The sequence below is a fragment of the Podarcis cretensis genome (genome assembly GCF_951804945.1).
Source record: "Podarcis cretensis genome assembly, chromosome: 9".
Taxonomy (NCBI): Eukaryota; Metazoa; Chordata; class Lepidosauria; order Squamata; family Lacertidae; genus Podarcis; species Podarcis cretensis.
Genome location: NC_137178.1, coordinates 66550862 through 66574965, shown reverse-complemented (window position 1 = coordinate 66574965; position 24104 = coordinate 66550862). Strand labels below are relative to the sequence as shown.

At 42.7% G+C, this 24104-nt stretch overlaps 1 long non-coding RNA gene across 1 annotated transcript; it reads right to left on the bottom strand.

Moving 5' to 3' along the window:
* Window positions 1–15806: 15806 nt before the first annotated feature.
* LOC307224139 lies at window positions 15807–20409 on the bottom strand. Its single transcript, XR_013842436.1, has 3 exons — window positions 20298–20409; window positions 18905–19005; window positions 15807–16016 (listed from the first exon to the last, which is right to left on the bottom strand). It is a non-coding gene; the product is annotated as an uncharacterized lncRNA (long non-coding RNA).
* Window positions 20410–24104: the final 3695 nt, after the last annotated feature.

Genomic DNA, 24104 nt, shown 5'->3' with positions numbered 1-24104 from the left:
TGAAACAAGCTAGTTTCTGAGCCAGCTCTAACCACACCTGCAAGAACCTGTTTCTCTGCAGAACAGATCCGGGATACAGAGGAAATATGTTCCCACCACACAACAGAATAATTCCCTCCAGTCTTTCATGTTCCTGGAGGGCTTATTCCGAACACATAGCAAAGTAGGTCTGAGATAGGGATGTGCTGCAGTTTCAGAGGAATCTCAAATCTCAAGTCAAAGCGGGGTGCCTCAGAGAGATGACTGGCTTTTTCAAGGTGAAGCAAGATCTTTACAAGATACCCCGAGTCTAAGTAAGAATTATCTGAAGCACTTTGGTAACTTGGACATCAAAAGAATGCCACAGACAAGTATCTGTGGGAAGTATAAACTTACCATATAAGGAGAAATGCCAGGGGAATGGGGGCAGCTTTGTAAAATTGAGACTTATGTTTCTATATTAGGGAAAATACCAGAATCAAGGTTGGGGGGCTCTTTTGTGATTGACACCTCTCCCTTGTGATTGGAGGGAATGGTTTTATGCTTTGGAGAAGGCAGCAGATTTGTAAAACACGTATCTAAGCTTAAGGAAGACACCAGGATTGGAAGAGAAGAAGGATAATTAATTTGTAGTGGACAAACCCAACTTCTAATGGGAGGAAATGATTTTTATCTGTGCTCTAGGGAAAGAATGCTTAGAGGGGGCTGGAGTAAGAAAACAGATTGGTAATGTTAGAAATATTTCTACTTTGGAGGCATGCCTCCCTTTCCCACTGTTTTCCAATTGCTTCTTCAGTTCTTTCATTCCATTTTGATTGTATTTGTTGTTGTTTCAAGTGTGCGTGTTCTGTTTATTACAGTACAATATATTCCCCTTTCCCTTTACAGTTCAAGTCTGAGGATTTTGCTTCTGTGATGATGTGTAATCTGGAGTGATTGTATTTTATGTTTCATTCAGCCTTTTATAGCTATTATTATTCCTTAGTGTGTGTGCCAAGAGATTTTTTTATTTATGGTTGTTGTTGTTGCTAATGTTAACTTATTGTCTTTATCTGCCTGTTTTTCACATACACACAAGTGTTTGCCACAAGCACTCATTGTGCACTTAGGATCATGCCATCCATGCCCATTTATCCATTATTACTATTTATTGCATATTGTCTCCATGTGATTGTTTTTCATACGTTTACTAGTGCTTGCCACAGGTATTCATAGTAAAATTAGTTATAGATGTTTCTTGTAAATTGGGAGAGTTTAAACAAACTGAAGGGGGCTAGTAAAGTAATAGAAAAATGTTGTGGTGCCATGCTGGTGCAATGATTAAAGGGAATTATTTCTGCAAAATTTCCAGTGGGTAGGTATGGTGGAGAAGTTGCAGGATGTAGTGCCACAGCAGATTTCACAATGTAAACATCCACAAATAGATTTTAGTCCCTGCCACAGCTACTATCTATATATTTGTTGTACAAAGGGCTACACTTGAAGACAGTCCAGAAACTGCAGCTAACAGTGGAATGATGCCACAAGAGATTTGGTGGATGCTTTCATTTAGAACTGTACTACACATATTTTGAGGGATCTGTCCTGACTGCCTATATGTTACCAGGCAAAATTCAGGGTGTTACTGTAGAAAGCCCTGAATAACTTGGAACCTGGATACTTCTCCAGTTGGAATAATTGCCCATGGTGAAGATTAAGTCTTCCCCCTCTTAAGCAATCATATATGTAAGTCACTTAAAGGTAAAGGTAAAGGGACCCCTGACCATTAGGTCCAGTCGTGGCCGACTCTGGGGTTGCAGCACTCATCTTGCTTTATCGGCTGAGGGAGCCGGCGTACAACTTCCAGGTCATGTGGCCAGCATGACTAAGCCGCTTCTGGCAAACCAGAGCAGTGCACAAAATGCTGTTTACCTTCCTGCAGGAGCGGTACCTATTTATCTACTTGCACTTTTGACGTGCTTTTGAACTGCTAGATTGGCAGGAGTAGGGACCGAGCAATGGGAGCTCACCCCATTGTGGGGATTAGAACCGCCAACCTTCCGACCGGCAAGTCCTAGGCTCTGTGGTTTAACCCACAGCAACACCCGCATCCCATGTAAGTCACTTACAGTTTCTCATATAGTAAAGGATGCGGGGGACACCTGTGGTCTAAATCACTGAGCCTCTTGGGTTGGCGTTTCGAATTTGCGTGAAAGCATGAGCTCCCACTGCTCTGTCCCAGCCTAACAGCACAAGTAGATCAAAAGGTACTGCTATGGCAGGAAGGTAAATGGCATTTCCGTGCACTCTGGCACTCATCACAGTGTCCCATAGTGCCAGAAGCAGTTTAGTCATGCTGGCCACATGATCTGGAAAGCTGTCTGTGGACAAATGCCGGCTCCCTCGGCCTGAAAGCAAGATGAGTGCCGCAACCCCATAGTCGCCTTTGACTGGACTTAACTGTCCAAGGGCCCTTTACCTTTTACCTTTATCTTCTCATATAGTCATACAACCCCTGTTGGCATATCAAAAGAGCTAAGAATTCAAGCAGGGGTGGGAAATTAGAGGGATATGGCTGGAGTATTGTGAGCTTCTGAGCCTCCCAAATTTGGGACCTTGATATTATTTGGATTTCACATTCTTGGGTCTTTCCTGGACATACTACTCAGTTCCAGAATGTGCCTCTTGCTGGCGGTGCTATTATTTCCTTAAGCAGAGAAGGAGGGGGATTATTCGCTATTTACTTTGTCTGCGGAGAGCAAACCATTTGAAGAGCATTAAGAATTCCTCAAATGGGAATTATTCATCCAAACATATTTTGCTCAAGAGCTCAGGGCAGTGCCGACTGGTTTGAAAAGCTCCCAATGAAATGCCGCTGCGCTGTTAAGTTTCCCCCTTTGATATTAAGTGAAGAGGAAATACGCTTTTGATGGTTCGTAGGTAACTCAGACCGGCAATTTTCTCTTACATCCCAAGATTGCTTTATAAAAGAGCAAATGTCATTTGCATTACATTTGAGTAGCGTTTTCATGTTAGAGAATGTTAGCGTCCCTCCTATCACTGAGCCCCTGAGCAGCACAGCCGGCTGGTTTCGTTGATTCACATGTTGAAATGTGTGTGCTGCCAGGTTCCCTTTCTTCATTGTGCCTCCTGACCATGAAAAAAATGTAAGTGGCATAATGGTCATACAGTGGCTGCTCCTCATTTAGACATGCCTTTTGTTATGGAAAATCTAATAGGATGATACAGCGACTGCATACAATGAGGCTGCCAAAGCAATGTGAATAGTCACTGAATTGCCCTGAATATTGAAGCCTTAGAAACCTCGGTGCCCTAACTCTTGATTTCACTAGTTAATGCACTCTTGGGGCTTTTTAGCATTGTAGTATTGTGGCTAAGAGACTGAGTTGTGGACTTGAACATCCTAGTTCAGAACTCGACTCTGTTATGGCCTTGCTGAATCACATTAGGAAAATCATTTGTGGATGATTTGTTTGCTTATTACGAATCTCTCTCACACAAACTTCAATGGCAATTGTTGTTCCTTTGACGGCTTACAGTCCCTTTCTCTCTCTGTGTCTGTCTCATTCTCTCTCTATATATATATATGTATGTCAGTTTGCATTTCTTAGTACAGAAAGTATTGATCTGATGTTTAGAGTTCTTTCCTATACTAATAAATTCAAGAGAGTTCTGGAAGCTTCTCTGTGTGAAAGGAACAATAAGAAGATTCCTGATGTTTGGGTTATTCCTTCAGAGAAACTGAGTACAGCTGGCTTAAAGTAGTTCTGTTATCTCTTCTGTCAAGGTCATGCTTACTATAATAAGAGGACAGAAGGAGCCTTGGTTTCACTTTTCTCTTTCTATCTCTCTTCCTTCTGGTGTGGTGGTCTGTATATAGCATGCTTAGTGTTACAGTTTAGAATTATTATAAGTTATTGTAAGTCTAAGTTAAGTCTGCTGCAACTGGATTTTTTATGGACAGTGCCAGTCCTGAATGCTCTGGATTTGTGACCGTTATGCTCATTTGCGTTCAGTAGCAGTCAAGCTTTGCTGGATGAAATACAATTGCCTCTTGTCTATCTTTTGGAAATTCTGCAGTGTTGAGTAAAATTCTACAATATTGAGAATTCTGCAATATTGAGTAAAATTTCATGACATATACATATACATATACATATATATATATATATATATATATATATATATATATATATATCCCACCTATCTGGCTGGGTTTCCCCAGCCACTCTGGCCAGCTTCCAACAAAATATTAAAATTCAACTGTCTGTTAGACATTAAAGCTTCCCGAAAAAGGCCTGCCTTCAGATATCTTCTAAAAGTCTGGTAGTTGCTTTTTTCTCTTTGACATCTGGTGGGAGGGCGTTCCACAGGGCGGGTGCCACTACCGAGAAGGCCATCTGCCTGGTTCCCTGTAACCTCACTTCTCACAGCGAGGGAACTGCCAGAAGGCCGTCGGCGCTGGACCTCAGTGTCCAGGTAGAACAATGGGAGTGGAGACAACTCAACTAGAATCTAAAACAATGGCAATAAAACTGCACAAAACATCAGAAAACACTCTCCAGACACAATCAGTAGGTAACTCCATAGCAGCTTAAGGCTGCAATCCTATTTGCTTACCTGAGAATAAGCCTCATCAAATTCAGTAGATTTAATTCTGAAGAATGAGAGACTAACCCTTATCACTGGCCAAACATGAGGGCAGTTCTTCTCCCCCCCCCCCTCTGCTCTGGGATCCCAGGTTTAGGTATCTTCTTCCCACCTTGGGATATCTGTGGTCTTGGCCACTCCTTTTCAGTCCTGCTGGGGTCTCCTTCTCTGGTACCAGCACTTCAGTTAACCCACCTCTATTAATGCCGACCTATGCAGACAGCTGGGGACGCAGGTGGCGCTGTGGGTTAAAGCCTCAGCGCCTAGGACTTGCCGATCGAAAGGTCGGCGGTTCGAATCCCTGCGGCGGGGTGCGCTCCCGCTGCTCGGTCCCAGCGCCTGCCAACCTAGCAGTTCGAAAGCACCTCCGGGTGCAAGTAGATAAATAGGGACCGCTTACCAGCGGGAAGGTAAACGGCGTTTCCGTGTGCGGCTCTGGCTCGCCAGAGCAGCGATGTCACGCTGGCCACGTGACCCGGAAGTGTCTCCGGACAGCGCTGGCCCCTGGCCTCTTAAGTGAGATGGGCGCACAACCCCAGAGTCTGTCAAGACTGGCCCGTACGGGCAGGGGTACCTTTACCTTTACCTTATGCAGACAGCAGAATTGCCCCTAGTTCATGAAACTATACATCCCAAATAATATTTCTAAGAATGCTCAGAAGCACCATTTCAATTCTGAGAGCTACCTTGCATGCCTGGGAGATGGGATTGCTCCTGACCATCTGTCCTGCTATCCCCTTTTGCAAAGCTAATGCTTTTTCTTGGGGTGTGAACAAACCACAAAATTTAGTATGGACGCTAATGCAGCATTTCAGAAAAGAACAAAATTTCCTCTGAAATGCCCAATTTGTTTCAGGTCCAAACCTTGATTTCAAAAAATGAAGCCGTGTATCTCTCCCATTCATTTGAAGAAAAAGAGGCTGGGGGGGGGGGCTATGTATGTATTTTCCTTAGAATTGGATGGATTTGCAGTTATAATTGTCAGAATTCAGGGCCGGTCAGAGGTATGTGCCTATCTCTCCAGGCACCGGCTGAATTCTTTTGACCTCCCTCCGGCGACTCCCGGCAGGAAATACACACGAGGTCCGTTCCGGCGATTTTCCTCAGGCTGTGAGAAAAACACACCAAACTGCTTCTCCTCCTCCCTGCTCTCCAGCATATGCCCAGGGAGGGGAATCAGACACAGACAGAAATGTATCTACATGTTTTATTCCTGTCTTCAGCAGTCAAACAGTAAAAGAGAAAACATGTCTGCTCTCTTCAACAAACAGAGAGAGACTCCGACTCCACCCATGTACATCCTGTACAGGTCATATGACACACACACTGAGCTAACATCCGGTGCTCAGTACAGAATGGACTGCCCCTTTGTTTCCATGGCAACAGTCACAAACATCCTGTCTGGCTTTGCAGCCACAAGCAGCAGACTTGGCTGCTATAGCCTTTGCTTGCTGCTGCATTGCTGCTTTAGAATAACATACTCCCCCTAAAGTATCAATGCGTGCTGCGAGCAAAGCGTCATCCAGAGAAGAAAACAAACAGTTGTTATACTTATAACACTCCCCTGTTGTTTCAGTTCCACCCTTGGAACTACCCGCCACTGGTTTTACCAATGTACCTCTCTGGTTGTGTGACTTCCAAGGAATGAGTGCTTCTGCATTACCTTGGTTAGCAACTCTCTGTTGTGCCTTTGTCTCTGACTCAGACACAGCTTCAATTTGACCTTGGTCGTTTACAACAGCAACACATGCAATAGCAAGGTTTGCAAACTCCTTTGAATACCTCTTGGGTGGTACACCCTTTGTTGCTCTCTCAGACCTACGTAAGAGGTGCTGCTCTCCCTTGCTTTCTGGTTCAGCCTCTGAACTCTCTGAAGAACCAGTACTAAGCTTAATCAGTGGTTCATCCTCCTCTTCTGAGGGTCTAGTCATTGTGTGAGATTTCTTCTCAATGACTGTGACAACTGAGCTGTCTGAGCTATCGCTGTCATCATCAGTACTACTGAACTCAATAAGATCAAACTCATCATCATCATCATCAGAATCATCATCATCTCCTGTGGGAAATGTGTGAACAATCACTCGCTCCCGTTCAGGAGCACTCTCTAGAAATTTTGTGAGAATCACCTGACCAGATTCAGACAAAATTACTCTGTAGAGACCCTTTTCATAACCCACAAAAATGCCTCTGGCATTCTTTACTCCACCTGGAGCTTCTGTTCTCACATGAGACCCGAAAACCTTGAAATGGGCAACAGAAGGTTTTCTGTGGAACAGTTTCTCAAAAGGAGAACTTCCCAATTCATTTGAAAACTTTCTCAACCACGTGTAACAAAATGACATTAGCGACTCAGCCCAGTACTCATGTGGCAGATGTGAACTAAGCAATTGCGCATGCATTCCCTTTTGCAATTCTTTGTTCACTTTAACACAGACACATCTATTCCAAGCTTCTTCGGAACTAGCAATTTTGTGTCTTATCCCTTTCTTCTTCAGGAACCTCTGGAAATCCTGTAAGAGAAAAATTGGCTTCTCATCTGTGCAAAGACAATCTATGTCAGCATCATGCATATTTTTAACTTTGTCACAAAACTCTTTAAACCTTTCTAAGGCTTCTTTCGGTCTCTCCAAAAGATAAATCCAGACAAAACCTGTAAAAGAATCAACACATATTAGGTAATACTTTGCATTGCCTCTAGATGGTGCTAAAGGACCAATCACATCAGCATACACCCGCTGAAATGCCCTGTCGACCCTCGAGGTGACCTGCTTGGCGTTCTTCTTGGCTACACCTGCAAAAGAAATCATGTTAGAATCACAAGAATTACATTCCATGTAATCACTTTGATCAAAAGTCAACAAATACAGTCCATTTTTCTCTTGGGCAGAAAGATACAACTCTCCATCTTTGTAGATCTCGCAGTTTTGATCATCATAGGACAGTTTTAGTCCCTTCTTGGCGATCTGCGAAACGCTGAGCAGATTGTACTTCAACTCTGGAACCAAATAAACATCGTTTATAGTCAAGTTCAGACTTTTAAGATACACAGTCCCAATTCCGGTGGCTTCCAGCTCTTGACCGTTGGCTTGTTGTACAACGAAGCTTTGCTTCTTAAACGACGAAAACAAATCCCTACGATGGGTCATGTGAACCGTCGCTCCCGTGTCTAAAACGAAGGAATTCCCCACTTGTGGTGTGGCTTTTAGGGACATCAAAGCCTTTGCAGGCTTCGCCTGTGATTTGGCATGACTTCTGCCTGACGCCTCAGACTTCGTGGAGCTTCCCTTGGCTCCTTTGTTCTGACGTGGCTTCCTGCAGTTCCGCTGAGGATGCCCAGTCTGTCCACAATTGTGGCATCGGACAACGTTCAAAGCTACGGCGTCTCCTCCAGTAGCTACAGCAGTGGGGGTGTCTGTACTCCGTTCTTGCCTCCCCCTGTCCTTGACTTCCAGGGCAGCAAGTCTGTCATGTTCGTTCAGAACCACGGCAAAGACCCTGTCCGACGTTAGATCTTGCGCTGGGAGAGACCCCAGCTGACTGGCAACCGTTTTGTAAGTCCGATTCAGGCTGTTGATCACCATGAAGCAAAACACTTCCTCCTGCAGACGGAAATTGCGTTCCACCATCTGCTGACGCAGAAATTTCATTTCCATCAGGTGCGCTTGAACATCTCCATCAGGCGCAAGCCTCAGGTTAGTCAGCTTTTCAAAATACAGCAACGCTGAAGAACCTGCATCTCTCTGATGTGTCCTTCTCAGCGTGTCCCAAACATCTTTCGCGTGCGGTAAATCTTGTATATGTATAAGCTGAGAGTCTGACACGCACAGAATTATAGCGGTTCTGGCCTTCACATCCTGTGACTCCCAAGCACGCGTTGGTGCTGCAGGGATGGGGTTCTCAATCACCCCAAACAGTCTCTGATTCTGCAGCAAGGCCTTCATCTTAATAGACCAAGATGCATAATTGTCACTGGTCAAGAGGGGTGGAGAAGGCAAAACTCCCTTCTTGGCATCCATTTTGAGTCCTTGCATTGACTCTCAAACACAAGCCTCTAAAATCCAAAAGCTGGCTTGTTTACACTCTGTGCACCTGGCAGCAATAACACTGGCTGCTTGGAAAGTCCCTTTCACAGTTCCTAGTCAAAACACGAGCTGTTTTTGCTTCTCCGAGCACAGCCTGACATCCAGCCCTTATCTTGAAACTGGCCTGCGTTGCTAAGCAACCACATTCCTTTCCTTGGACAGGAAAAACCACAGGAATGTTTGGAATGCAGACTCTTCTCTCTCGGAGCTGTTTTTCCCAAACGTTGCTCCCGTGAAGCAGAGAATTAATCCATCTGCATACACACCCTTAAGCCCGAAAATCTCATACCTGGGCTCCGTAGCTTGGCTTTCAGCTTCTTCTGGTCAGCTTCTAGCTGCAGAGAATCAGCCTCCATCTCAGGCTTCCATGGAGAGGGATGAATACAGTAGCTATGCTACTCCTTGATGCAGACTCCCATGGATCGTAGCAACCATCCTCTGCTACCAATGTCAGAATTCAGGGCCGGTCAGAGGTATGTGCCTATCTCTCCAGGCACCGGCTGAATTCTTTTGACCTCCCTCCGGCGACTCCCGGCAGGAAATACACACGAGGTCCGTTCCGGCGATTTTCCTCAGGCTGTGAGAAAAACACACCAAACTGCTTCTCCTCCTCCCTGCTCTCCAGCATATCCCCAGGGAGGGGAATCAGACACAGACAGAAATGTATCTACATGTTTTATTCCTGTCTTCAGCAGTCAAACAGTAAAAGAGAAAACATGTCTGCTCTCTTCAACAAACAGAGAGAGACTCCGACTCCACCCATGTACATCCTGTACAGGTCATATGACACACACACTGAGCTAACATCCGGTGCTCAGTACAGAATGGACTGCCCCTTTGTTTCCATGGCAACAGTCACAAACATCCTGTCTGGCTTTGCAGCCACAAGCAGCAGCCTTGGCTGCTATAGCCTTTGCTTGCTGCTGCATTGCTGCTTTAGAATAACAATAATAACCCTTTCAGAGTATATAAAGCCAAATTGCAGGAATATAGGTGCAGCCCTGGTAAAATAATTTTTAGTAATTGGAAGCTATGGCTGTTGCTAAAAAAAAAAAAAAAAGCCCCCCCCCTTATAACTTTTCCTTATAACTTGGCAAGGGATGTTTCAGTTTTTGCGGAGTAGGGTGGGCTTTGTGGGTTGGGTTGGGTTGGGTTGGGTTGGTTTGCTTGCTTTCAGATATGCTATCTGCTGTGAGGGCAGAGGGAATTCAAACTCTAAATCCAAAATCACTTCATGGGGCCCTGTTTCTGTTTTGGACTCTCCAGAGAGATCCCTTTTTAGTTCAGACAAGCCTGAAATCTGACCAAAGTGGTCTGCTTAAGTCCAGAATTTGTCTGAATCCCCTGCACACCCCCAGGATTTTCCCCTTTCAATGAGTGGGGAATCGGCCATCTGGGTTTTGCATTCAGAGTCTCTTTAGAGTGGTGTGTAGAGGGAGGTGAATGGTGCTGTGGTCTAAACTACTGATCCTCTTGGACTTGCTGATCGGAAGGTCGCCGGTTCAAATCCCCACGACGGAGTGAATTCCTGTTGCTCTGTCCCAGCTCCTGTCAACCTAGCACTTCAAAAGCATGCCACTAAAAGTAGATAAATAGTACCACTGTGGTGAGAAGGTAAACGGCATTTCCATGCGCTCTAGTTTCCATCACGGTGTTCTGTTGCGCCAGAAGCAGTTTAGTCTTGCTGGCCACATGACCCAGAAAGCTGTCTGTGGACAAACGCCAACTCCCTTGGCCTGAAAGCGAGATGAGCACCACAACCCCATAGTCGCCTTTGACTGGACTTTGCCACCCAGGGGTCCTTTACCTTATCTAGAGTGGGGTGTTCCTCACCCATTGCTACATATAACAGAAAAGCAAAGTCCCTCCCCTCTACCATACAACCAACAGGGAGTAAAACAGACACAAAAGTGGAGATCCATACATTCAATGGCCCCTTAAAGAGGCCACAGCATGTACCAAAATAATGTTTCAGCCTGTTGTTCCATGAGGAAAGCCTCATGGAACAACAGGCTGAAGCATTATTTTGGTACATGCTGTGCTATCTAAATGTGCCTCTATCATGCAAGTTGAATCACTTCATTCGTAAGTATCTGAATAATATCATAATCTCCATTGGGATGTGACAAAGAGTATCATTCCTGTTTTATTTTCTTCTGGTTGAGGTTACATGAAAGAGCTTACTTCTTAACTTTGTATACAAGCCCTCTGTGGTATTTTATCCCCATCCGAATGAGTGCAGAATTCAACTTAACAGCATAATAAAACATTCACGGATAGTTATATTTCCATATCCATAAATACTAATGTGAAGAAATACAATTTAATGTGTCAGTGCCACGAGAAAGTTTGCTTGGGGCACACTCACTTTGGATCAAATTGTTTTATTACACACAATGATAAGTGCCCACATAAAAGCTCCCTGTATTATTTGATATTGCCCTGTGGACCTTAGATATAACCCTGAGTCACAATGATGCAGTTATAAATGTATTAACACTGAGGAAAACTACTTCAAGGAATGATGTTTTTAACAATGTCTGACTTCTAACTGCTTTAGACAACTGTGCTTGAGATGGTATCGTACAGAATATAGCTATAGCTTTAACTACAAGATTATACAGACATACACACACTCACATCATCTGAAGAGTCTCTTGGGGCATTGTTTTCTGAAGAAGAAACCAGGGATGTGGGGTAAAATGTACTCTTGAGATAAGTAGTTGGTTTTCCCTTGGATTGCGTTCCTTAAATGCTCTTGTTGTTAACAGAATAGAGCCTTCACGGGGATACCATGGTAACATTAGTTAATTTGAACTTTAGAGACAAATTACAGTCACCCTGAGCTGAGGATGGGGTAGCAGGCTGCAAAGGTTCCTACTGCACTCATTATTTGCCAATGGCGACCGTGTCCCCCAGGGAGCAAAGATCTCACATTAAGGGCCAGGTATGGGTATCAGACTGCAGGTGGCTCCCTTACAGACAGGAAAAGTCCATCAGAAGGTGTTGCAGCCTTGATTCTTTTCTTTAAAAAAACAACAACTTTTAAATTCAGTTTTAATTTCATTGTACAGTGGTACCTCGGGTTAACTACTTAATTCGTTCCGGAGGTCCGTTCTTAACCTGAAACTGTTCTTAACCTGAAGCACCACTTTAGCTAATGGGGCCTCCTGCTGCCACCGCGCCACCAGAGCACGATTTCTGTTCTCATCCTGAAGCAAAGTTCTTAACCTGAGGTACTATTTTTGGGTCAGCGGAGTCTGTAACCTGAAGCCAAGGTAACCCAAGGTACCACTGTACACAGATTGTACATTGAAAATAAAGGTATTATTATTTATATTCTACATTTGAATTCAAACATTGACCATAATCATTCCCTGAATCTTTAGACTTCCCACCACACCGCCATAGTTTCCATTATCAAACTTTTCATGCTGCATCACATAATTTCTCTATTTTTCTTTCAATAGTCCATTTTTACCTTAGTTTTTAATACATTTCAAGCGTTACTCAAATCCTGCCAAAGTTTTTAGTTGTTTACACTGTTCTCTTAAGTAAATTATAAAAAAAAAATCTATGCCTTCTTAAAGTTTCTATCTTCCTGGTTTCTGATTTTCCTGGTCATTTTCGTCATTTCGACGTAGTCCATCATCTTCATCAGCCATGCATCTCTGGTTAGGACTCTATCTTCTTTCCATCTCTGGGAGACTAGTATTCATGCTGCTGTCATCGCATACATAAATAATCATTTCTGTTCCTTTGGTATCTCTGCATCTAAAATTCTTAGTATAAAAGCTTCTGTTTTTTTAACAAACATTATTTCAAACATTTTTTTTCAACTCATTGTATATTGTTTCCCAGAATGTTTTTGTTATCTTGCAAGTCCACCACGTGGTAGAACTTGCCTTCTTTTCTGTTATACTTCCAACATACATTTGAAGCAGTTCTTTGCTAATTTTGTAGGTGTTAAGTACCAACGATACATTATTTTCATATAGTTCTCCTTCGACGCACAGCATGCTGTAAATTTTAAATCCTCCCTCCATAACCTTTCCCAAGATAAAAATTTGATTCTGCTTGGAAGAATTTGAGCAAGGCCTTTTGACTGCTGTGCACTCCTGCTCAAAATCTCACAACACCTCCAGAGCACCCCCCAGCCCCCAAAAAGTGACTAATTCCTGACCAGAGCCTAAGGTTACAGTTTGCCAAGCAATCCTTCCTTCTGTTATGCAGTCCTCCTAAAAGTCACCGGGACTGAAGTCAGAGGATGAACTTCTCTATACCGTGAAACCAAAGCAATCCAGACTTGTGAGGATAATTGCATTTAAAATTATATGTACTTAGATAATTTATTTAAATAGAAACACTTAGTTCACCAATTTATGAACTAGACCATTAAGACTGTCACTTCTGTTTTAATTTTAGAAAATTGTTTTATAAGATGTATGGTAGCAAAAAGATTCCTAAGAAGATAATTATTATAAAAATATCTGTTTAGGATAATTATGTTAGGCGAACAGTGTGTGCAGATAATGATGAATGGGGAATATGTGTGTGTGTGTGTGTGTACACACACACACTGGAAATATACTGCAATTTGCAGGTGGAACTATATACTACATTGCATGTGTATATACTGAAAGCCTGACAGGTGCTTTCCTTAGGGAGGAAAAAAAGGAGAGGAAGAGCTGAGCAGCTGCCACAGGTACATAAACTTGCTTAACACTTTCCCCTCCTGCAACCACTCCAGTCTAAAGCCTCAAACATCCAGTCACTTCCTCCTATTCCTGTTCCAAACGTGTATTTGGAAATGTGAGAGCAGGGAATCAGCCTAGAACAAAGAAAAGATTAGTGGAAACCATGTGAAACATTCCCCATCCGACGGTTCCTCTGCTCTGATTTGCCCCCTCGTGAAGTTACTTGTTGCTATATTTACTGCACCAAAAATAAATAAATCCTAAATTGAAATTAAACCCCTGGCACCTCCTCCTCCTCCTCCTCCTCCTCCTCCTCCTCCTCCTCCTCCTCCTTCTTCTTTTGTGATCATTCGTAGCCAAGTAAGATTGTCTTCCATAAACATGGTTTTAACAGTGAGTCCGTAAGTGAGTGTGGAGGCCAATTCTGGATCCACACGTCCTTCCACAGTGGGGACATAGGTTTCCGGGCAGGAGTTGATCATGGTGAGGGTTTGCTAAGTATGCCTTCCTCTTTGCACATTTCTCACTTTCGTCCTAAATTTGAGCGTCTTCAGAGCCCATGACACCTTTGGTAAAGGCTGTTCTTCAATTGGAGCACTCACAGGCCAGTGTTTCCCAGTTGCTGGTGTTTATATTACTTTTTAAAGATTTGCCTTGAGACAGTCTTTAAATCTCTTTTGTTGACCACCAACATTACGCTTTCCATTTTTAAGTTCGGAATGGAGTAGTTGCTTTCGAAGACGATCATCAGGCATCCGCACAACATGACCAGTCCAACAAAGTTGATGTTGAAGAATCATTGCTTCAACACTGTACACTGGCATTAGTTTGCATTAGTTGCTTCTTCTGGCATTCATTGCTTCACTGGTATTAGTTCGACTGTCTTCCCAAGTGATGTGTAAAAATTTTCGGGAGACACTGCTCATGGAATCTTTCGAGGAGTTGGAGATGGCGCTGGTCCATGTTTCACAAGCATACAGTAAGATTGGTAGTACAATAGCGTTGTAAACAAGCATTTTGGTTCCTTATTACAGAACAAGAGGTGGGGCAGATAATAAACAATTAAGGAACCAATGGCTGCCTTCTCACTTGTGGATTGAAAGAACTGTGTCTGGATGTGAGGTGGCAGCTTGCATATTGCTTGCCAGTTCATTTCTAGAGCCAATGAAAGGTGTTCACTTCTTGTTGTTGTTTAGTCGTATCTGACTCTTCGTGACCCCATGGACCAGAGCACGCCAGGCACTCCTGTCTTCCACTGCCTCCCGCAGTTTGGTCAAACTCATGCTGGTAGCTTCGCGAACACTATCCAACCATCTCGTCCTCTGTCGTCCCCTTCTCCTTGTGCCCTCCATCTTTCACAACATCAGGGTCTTTTCCAGGGAGTCTTCTCTTCTCATGAGAGTGGCTGGGGAGGCCCAGCCAGATGGGCGGGGTATAAATAATAAATTATTATTATTATTATTATTATTATTATTATTATGAGGTGGCCAAAATATTGGAGTCTCAGCTTCAGGATCTGTCCTTCCAGTGAGCACTCAGGGCTGCTTTCCTTAAGAATGGATAGGTTTGATCTTCCTGCAGTCCATGGGACTCTCAAGAGTCTCCTCCAGCACCATAATTCGAAAGCATCAATTCTTCGGCGATCAGTCTTCTTTATGGTCCAGCTCTCACTTCCATACATCACTAATGGGAAAACCATAGCTTTAACTATATGGACCTTTGTGGGCAAGGTGATGTCTCTGCTTTTTAAGATGCTGTCTAGGTTTGTCATTGCTTTTCTCCCAAGAAGCAGGTGTCTTTTAATTTCGTGGCTGCTGTCACCATCTCCAGTGATCATGGAGCCCAAAAATGTAAAATCTCTCACTGCCTCCATTTCTTCCCCTTCTATTTGCCGGGAGGTACATTAGTGGTTAAAAACCTAAACATCTGAGAGATCACCTCCTTCCCTACATATGCTTTTTAGTTCCCCTGGTTCTGATTTTTTTTGTTCCAACATCCTCAGAAGTTTTAGGAAGTGGTATTCTCTGTAGAAGCCCCTATGTTGTGGCATTCCCTTGCTATGCAGCCTACTGTACAGCTTTAGACAAATGCTAGAAACATACCTCTTTACCACAATCCCAAGTGAAGGAAGATGGGGCAAGCTGGATGTCATATTTTTCTGCAAATGAAAGCACCAAACTTCCCTTGAACTGCAGAGCCCCATCGTTTGTTGGCCAATAAGCCTTAGGGGAAATGAGACATGGAGGTCCTAATCCCATCAAATAAAGTTTAAGTGCATAGATTCTTGTACTCTTTGTAAAATGTGCATTGCATAGCACTGCACATCAAGCTGCAATTATATGGCCCACAGCAATCACAAAAACCCTTCCAAATAAGAGAGGAGAAAACAACAGTAAGAGCCAAAACAATAATATAATTTTATTTTCTAGAAAAGATTCTTGAAATGTTGATGACAGGATAACACAGAAATGTTCTTCTCTGGGTTATTACTGTTTCCAGCTCAGAAAAAAAGAAAAAAAAAATCCTATAGATATATTCCAGGGTGGGTAATGCAATAAAGATTTGCTTGTCAGAAAATGATTCCAGTTATATTGCAGCTTTCCTATATCTAAAAGGTAGAGGAAAGGGGAAAATATTGATTCCTATTTTCAGAGCTTACAGGAGCAATATGTACAGGATCTAATCTTCATATTGGTATTTGCTTTTTAGTACATTGCAAATAGATTTTCCTTAACTAAACTCTCTCACTCAGACACCCACTTTTTAAAAAACAAAACAAAACCTGTTACAAATCTTCCTCCAGGTGAAATTATTTCCACAAACAATGATATTTAATTGTCTGTCAGTTTGCTTGTAAACATCACTACAGAGTCTGCTTGGGAACGGTATGCTTTTAAGAAATATTTGATATATTATTTTTTGACAGCATTATCTGCTAGAAGTCTACAAAAATAGTAAGTTAGAACACTTTAGCAGCTGACTGCCTTACAAAAGCTGCATTTTTTATTTTTTATTTTTTGCCTGCATTTTCAAGATCAGACACAGGGCTTCCAAAAGGGTAAAAATGTTTGCTAATTCTTACATTTATCCTCTTGACATTTCTCACAGCTCCATTTAAGAGACAAGAGAAAACTGAATTGGATATTAAAAGCATTTGTTACTATTTCCCAAATTTAGCCTATAGGGAGCCAAATGTTTAAGAAATGGTGGCAGATGGAAATTCAGTCATGGTACCATCAGACTTGCCCTTTCTTTGCTGAAGATAGCTACCAAGTTAGAGGGAAAACTTTTCTCAGATGATACTATTAGGCTTTAATTATAACTTTCCTCATACGTGTGAGGAATCCATAGCAGTAACAGATTGTCTGAGAAATTAAAAGCACATAAACATCTTGGGGAGAGGCACCGGAAATAAACTGATAGGAGAAACTGTTTCAGTTCAGCAAAGTTCATGATTCTGAAGATAGGTACACACTACCCAAATCTAGAGTGGAAAGGCCCATGACATCAGTAGCTGGCACTGTGTCCCAGGCAAAAGCAAAAAGCCTGATCAATCAGGAGGGATCATCATATTGCAGTGCAATCACAGGGTTTGCTTGCTGTGATGACTTGGAAGATTAGAACAGATTTTGTTAAGCTTGGTAATATAAACCGTGCCAGAGACTCAAGGCTTTTAGATAATTATCATATGATTGTAATGCTATGCGTACTTTCTTGAGAGTAAGTACTATTGAATTCTGTGGAACATGCTTCTACATAAGAATATTTTATGATCAGCTGCAGGATTCTACTCCTATCCTAAGTGACTGTAAACCCCAGTGAAGATGGACTGGTGAGGGAAATAATAGAACATCATAGAAGAGAAATGTCTCTTTAATAACTAGTTCAGGGAAGCTTGGATATGAAAATGGACGCACACACCCACACACACACATATGCGGGTGACGCGGGACATAGGGGCATGGGTGGCACTGTGGGTTAAACCACAGAACCTAGGACTTGCCGATCAGAAGGTCGGCGGTTCGAATCCCCATGACGGGGTGAGCTCCTGTTGCTCAGTCCCTGCTCCTGCCAACCTAGCAGTTCGAAAGCACGTCAAAGTGCAAGTAGATAAATAGGTACCGCTCCGGTGGGAAGGTAAACGGTGTTTCTGTGCGCTGCTCTGGTTCGCCAGAAGTGGCTTAGTCATGCTGGCCACATGACCCGGAAGCTGTACGCCGGCTCCCTCGGCCAGTAAAGTGAGATGAGCGCCACAACCCCAGAGTCGGCCATGACTGGACCTAATGGTCAGGGGTCCCTTTACCCTTTACCTAGCACATATGCAAAAGATTTCCTCAGTATGCAGAAGAACACAACTTGGTGAACAAAACAAAAATGACATTGATATATATAAAGACACCCTGTTTGACAGGAAACAGAATGTTGATAACAGTTGGTCCCACACAGGAGGCAGTGGGGAGCAGGACCTAAGCAAACTAGAAGACATGGTCCTCTTTGTGCATTAATTATGTGAAGAAGGCTTCAAATTGGGACCTCGAGCCCACATCATGTTGTTTTCTCCTCCTCATTGTTGAAAGTAGGCGTCTGACAGTCAGGATTCCAGATTGCATGGAAAACCTTCATGTGTAGGCTTCCATGCTAAAGAAGTCCATGCTCAATGGGCGGAATCGCTGTCTGAATTACATTTTCCACTAGTTTTTAGAACATCTGGAGGGCAGAAGGTTCCAAATCCCTTTACGAAATCTGAACAGACAGCTATGTTGTAGGAGTTCACATTTGGCTGGGAAAGAAAGAAATGTTCTCCTATGTCCTGCCTTTTGTGAACAAGGTGGCCTATAAATAAATTTAAATAACAAAGTAGTACTATAAACTGCAATATCAAGGTTGGAACTCAGATGTTAAGTTAGAACAGATGTTAAGACTGCTAGAACAGGTTGTGGCAGGCACTAAGGCATAGGATGAATTCTGCTTTGGTGGTGCTGGCCAGAAGCAGAATCCAAATGGCACCTCTCATCTGCTAAAGTTGACACTTTAAATAGTCTTGCTGAAACATTTAAAGGTAAAGGGACCCCTGACCATTAGGTCCAGTCATGACCGACTCTGGGGTTGCGGCGCTTATCTTGCTTTACTGGCCGAGGGAGCCGGCGTACAGCTTCCGGGTCATGTGCCCAGCATGACTAAGCCGCTTCTGGCGAACCAGAGCAGTGCACGGAAACACCGTCTACCTTCCCGCTGGAGTGGTACCTATTTATCTACTTGCACTTTGATGTGCTTTCGAACTGCTAGGTTGGCAGGAGCAGGGACCAAGAGACGGGAGCTCACCCCGTCGTGGGGATTTGAACCACCGACCTTCTGATCGGCAAGTCCTAGGCTCTGTGGTTTAATCCACAGCACCACCCGCGTCCCGCTGAAACATTTAGACATCTCTTAATTCTGCAAAATGAGAAGGCTGATGATGGTGTGGATGTAAAATGTGAGGTAGTGGATGCAAAATACGTGGTCCTTGGGGGTGAAAGGATGTGTCCATTTCAGTTGTCTCAGTTTCTCCTTTTTCCATTCTTAAATTTCATTCTTCATATTTTGCAGGAATTTGCTATCTTGCTTTTTAAATAAATAAATAAATAAATAAATAAATAAATAAATAAACAAACCATCACCAAAATATATCAGAATTTTAGTGCAAATTTATCCTCATAAATACATGTAATATGCAGTTTTGACTAATGTACACATTTTTGCAAGCAATTTCCCCATATATTATCAAGTTTTGGATGCTATTTTCATTAAAAATCTTCACTTTCATGCACCCTTCCCCCTAATATGTGCATTTTTGTAAACACTTTAGTTGGGAAACGGCATCGCAAAATTCGGCTAAGTGAAAATTCTGAAGGATACCTGTATTTCACAGGTCACACATTGTTTCAGAAAGCGTGACTACAATAGATTCAGCTTTAAATGCTCACTTAACTGAATTTCTCCTCTACCGTGACCAGTCCTTATCTGAAAATATTTTCATCTACCTCCATATGTCCTTCAGTTGGATCTTCCTTCTCTCTCTCTCTCTCTCTCTGTGCGTGTGTGATGGCCTGGGAATCAGATTCAGAGGCTGAACCTGAGGAATCCCAGCCTGCACAGGAGTCCCTGCCTCCAGGACCAGCTGAGCCTGGGCTGGGGCTTGAACCTGAAGGGCCCTCATCTGTGCCAGATCCTCAGGAGCAGACACCAGCTGAATCTGCTCTGGCTCCTGAGGTGATGGAGGACCCATTGCCTGCAGGTGCTCCACTCTCAACCCCATCAGAGGAAGCTGAGGTTGCCTCTGGGTCCAGTAACCCTCCAGCCTCTCCTGAGCTGCAGAGGCTCAGGGCAGAGAGGCGGAGGGAACTAAGTTCCCGCAGGAGGAGTGCTTGCCTCCAGGCCAGGAGAGGCAAGTCACCTGTGGACCGGTGCCGCCCTATGCCTCAGGGCAGATAAAAGCCAGCCCAGGTTGTGGGAACAACATTGTTGGTAGCCTGTTCCTGTTGGCAGCCTGTCTTGCTCTTCTGCCAGAGTTCCTGACCACACCTGACTCCTTGCCTTGGACCCAGCTACAGCCTTGATGTACAGCCTCCATACCACACCCTTGACCTTGGACTGGACTCGGACCATGCCGCATGGTAACCCCCCGGAACCAGCACTCTCTCTCTCTCTCTGGCAGTGGAGGAACCTTTGCAGCTGTTTTAGACTGGTATGTGGAACCTATGGCCCTCCAGATTTTGGACTTCCAACTCCAAGCAGCCCATGTCAGAATGACTAATAGTCAGGGGAGATGGGAGTTGTAGTCCAACAACATTTGGAGGGCCACAAGTTCCTTATCCATGCTGTAAACATTACAGAATATAGATATACCAACCCGCTGTAGTCATCGGATGAATTGATTATGCTGCGTCCTACAGATATTCATCTAATGAGCACTTGGAGATGGGCTTTCTCCGTGGTGGCACCCACCTTGAGGAATACTCTCTCTGTGAAATCCAACAGGCACAGCCAGTCCTGATATTTTGTTAGTTAGTCAAGATTCCAAGATTGTGGAATGAAAGGATAAAATTACAGCCTGCAATGCTTTGAAAGAGAATATGATGAAAATTATGTATAGATGGTATATTACACCAGTGAAATTAGCTAAAATGTATAAGACAAATAATAAATGTTGGAAATGTAAAGAAAAAGAAGGAACATTTTATCATATGTGGTGGGAATGTAAAAAAGTAAAGAACTTCTGGGAAATGATATATAATGAGATGAAAAAGATGTTGAAATACACATTCTTAAAAAAACCAGATGCATTTTTACTTGGTATTATAGGTCAGGACATTAGTAGGCAAGATGTTAAATTGTTTTTATATGCAACAACTGTGGCAAGAGTATTGTTAGCCCAGAAATGCAAACAAGAAGAAATTACGACGAAAGAAGAATGGCAGATGAAATTAATGGACCATGCAGAAATGGACATAATGACAGGAAGGATTCGAAACCTGCGGGACCAGAGATTTACAGAAGACTGGAAGAAGTATATGAATTATTTGAAGAGCAACTGTAATCAGCAAATTACCCTAGTAGCACTACAAGAAGTTTTGTAAGGAGAAATATACGAAGTGTTACAAAGTAGAAAAAGATAGAGATATTGGTTATGAGTTTGAAATGTAATAGGGAAGATAAGAAATGCATACTGAGAGATTAGATTGGAAAATTTTCAGACAGGATTGATGGAAGTCAAAAATTTGAATAAGATGTAAAAGTATGTTTAATTACAGTTAATGAAAATGAAAAAAATGAGCACTTGGAGAAAATGAAAAAATGAAAATGAAAAAATACAGAAAATGAAAAAAATATTTATATATAAAGATTCAGGACCTCTTGCTGGGCTTCCAACCAGTTTCTATTGATCTTTGATATGGAATATGATTTTTAGAAAAATATGTTTTAGTTGACCAATTTAAGTTGTCAAGTTGTGCAGCATCCTGCTAATTTTTTGTTTTAAGAGTGGTACATAAATGTTTTCAAAAAATAGATAAAAATACTGGTGGGAAGATGGTGGGTTACAGGGCAAAGCAGAGTTGGTACTGAGCAGTTCATGAAAAACCCAGAAAAAACCAGTTGCTTTTCTGCTGTTCCATGTTTGCCTGCTAAAGCTTTAAAGTAATCTCAGATTTCTGCACAGTGATTGCCTTCTCTCATGATTTGCCCCTCATCTACACAAATCCTCCCAATTTATGTTTTGTTAGCTACAGTTCCATTCAATGAACTGATGCTAGGTTGTGATACTGGGCTGCATTAATGACCTCGAGGTCCCGCAATCACAAACTTCTTCCTTCCTTATAATTTGGCTGCCTCGGGGATGCTGATGATGGCAAATAAAAATGGTAATGGACATAAGAAAGAACATGATGGAATCTCTAGGCAAGTAGCTGAGTTTTGATAAGATGACACCTTGAATTGATGGCAAAAGATTGTACATCGTGTAATGAGTTTACGGCGTACAGTGCTATCTCTGGCCAAAAATAGCAGCTCTTTCTCTCTTGGATAAACAAAAGCAAATCTGAGTGAAAATGGGCACATGTAACAGAGAGATGTTCAATTTTTGTTGTCTTTCAGTGCTCACATACTTTTGTATTATTTCCAGGTGCTGGCTTCCTTCCCCATGCTTTAGCAGTGATTACTTTATTTGTAGTATGAAGTGGTGCCAAAGCAAAAACAAAACAAAAACAGAGAGCAAACCTCAGCATAAACCCAGGCTAGCAATATACCTCTTGTTCATATAACCCTTTCTTTCACAAGCTCCTGTTATGGCGGAGGATAAATGCAGATGAAAAGGAAGCGGGTATAATAGGAATCCTGAAAAGTACAGCAATGGGTCAGGACTTGCTTCAGCTGGCCATTTGCCAATTGCTTTTCAAGTACTAGATCTATCCTCTGTCCTTGAAAAAAACGCATTATGCCCAACTAAAGCCTTAGTGATGTATGCAGATTATGTCACAACCATGTCAACAACCATAGTTTTGCTAGGTGTTTGTTGTTATGAGGTGGGTCTCCCCACAAGTGAGCATTCAGTCATCCAAGCACCTTCCTAAAGACTACAGTGGTACCTTGGGTTACAGACACTTCAGGTTACATACACTTCAGGTTACAGACTCCGCTAACCCAGAAATAGTACCTTGGGTTAAGAACTTTGCTTCAGGATGAGAACTTTGTGCTCTGGTGGTGCGGCGGCAGCAGGAGGCCCCATTAGCTAAAGTGGTACCTCAGGTTAAGAACAATTTCAGGTTAAGAACAGACCTCCAGAACAAATTAAGTTCTTAACTCGAGGTACCGCTGTACAGTCCTGCATTCAAGAAGCAGACTAGCCTCCTCCATATTGTGACATGCTACGGTCTGGTGTGAGAGACGACAGGGGTCCCAGGTTTTGTGCTTGCCTTTGGGAATAATGCACAGCAGAGACTATGATATCTTTATCATATACAGTTTATTTGCACATATATACAACCCAAACCAAGATGAAGGGATTACAAAGTACAGTAGTACCTCGAGTTACAAATGCCTCAGGTTACAAACGCTTCAGGTTACAAACTCCACTAACCTGGAAGAGTTACCTTGAGTTGAGAACTTTGCCCCAGGATGAGAATGGAAATCGTGTGCCAGCGGCGTAGTGACAGCAAGAGGCCCCATTAGCGAAAGCACACCTCCAGTTAAGAACAGTTTCAGGTTAAGAACGGACCTCCAGAACGAATTAAGTTTGTAACTAGAGGTACCACTGTATTCACGTCCTAAGCGGGTCTGGCTGTATCCATTGGGTTCAAACAATAGGAAAAAGCCACGCTCTGTGTCTCTTTTGTTCCAGCCTGTCACTGCTGAGAGAAGGCAAGCAGCCATCTAACTGATGCATAGAACAAAGTCTATTCACATAAAACAGAGCAAGGCCATTTTATTTGTATATTTTATTATTTATTTACAGTCATACCTCGTGTTACAGAGGCTTCAGGTTGCGTTTTTTTGGGTTATGGACCGCCGAAACCCGAAAGTACCAGAACGGGTTACTTCCGGGTTTCTGCACTCGCGCATGCGCAGAAACACCAAATTGCAACCCGTGCATGAGCAGACACGCCGCTGCAGGTTGTGGATGCTGTGGGTTGTGAGCGTGCATCCCACATGGATCACATTCGCAACCCGAGCGTCCATTGTATTAATTACATTTCTGTACCACCTTTAACTTCCTTTTTTTTATATAAAGTTTTTTATTGATACAACAAGAAAAAAAAACACACAAACACAAATACCAAATTACACACAAGAATAACCATAGACACATAATTTTCTTAGCAAACAATAAAACATCTATTGGTCTTAACACTAAAGACCCAACCTCCGGTCTATTCCATATTTCAAATTCATATTACTTATTGCCAATACACACTTTAATCATAATTAAATTTATTCTTAATAAATCTAATTTCTTATATTTACCTTACAACTATTACTGAAGTTCCTTGAATGCTGCAACAGAATTTAAACTACTATATTTATTTTTCAGATATTCTTTGAAAACTTCCCATTTTTGACACAAATTCCTGTTTTGATTTATTCTTTATTTTTTCTGATAAACCATCTAATTTGGCATATTCTGTCAGCTTTTGGATCCAATCTTGTATAGAGGGGATTTCAT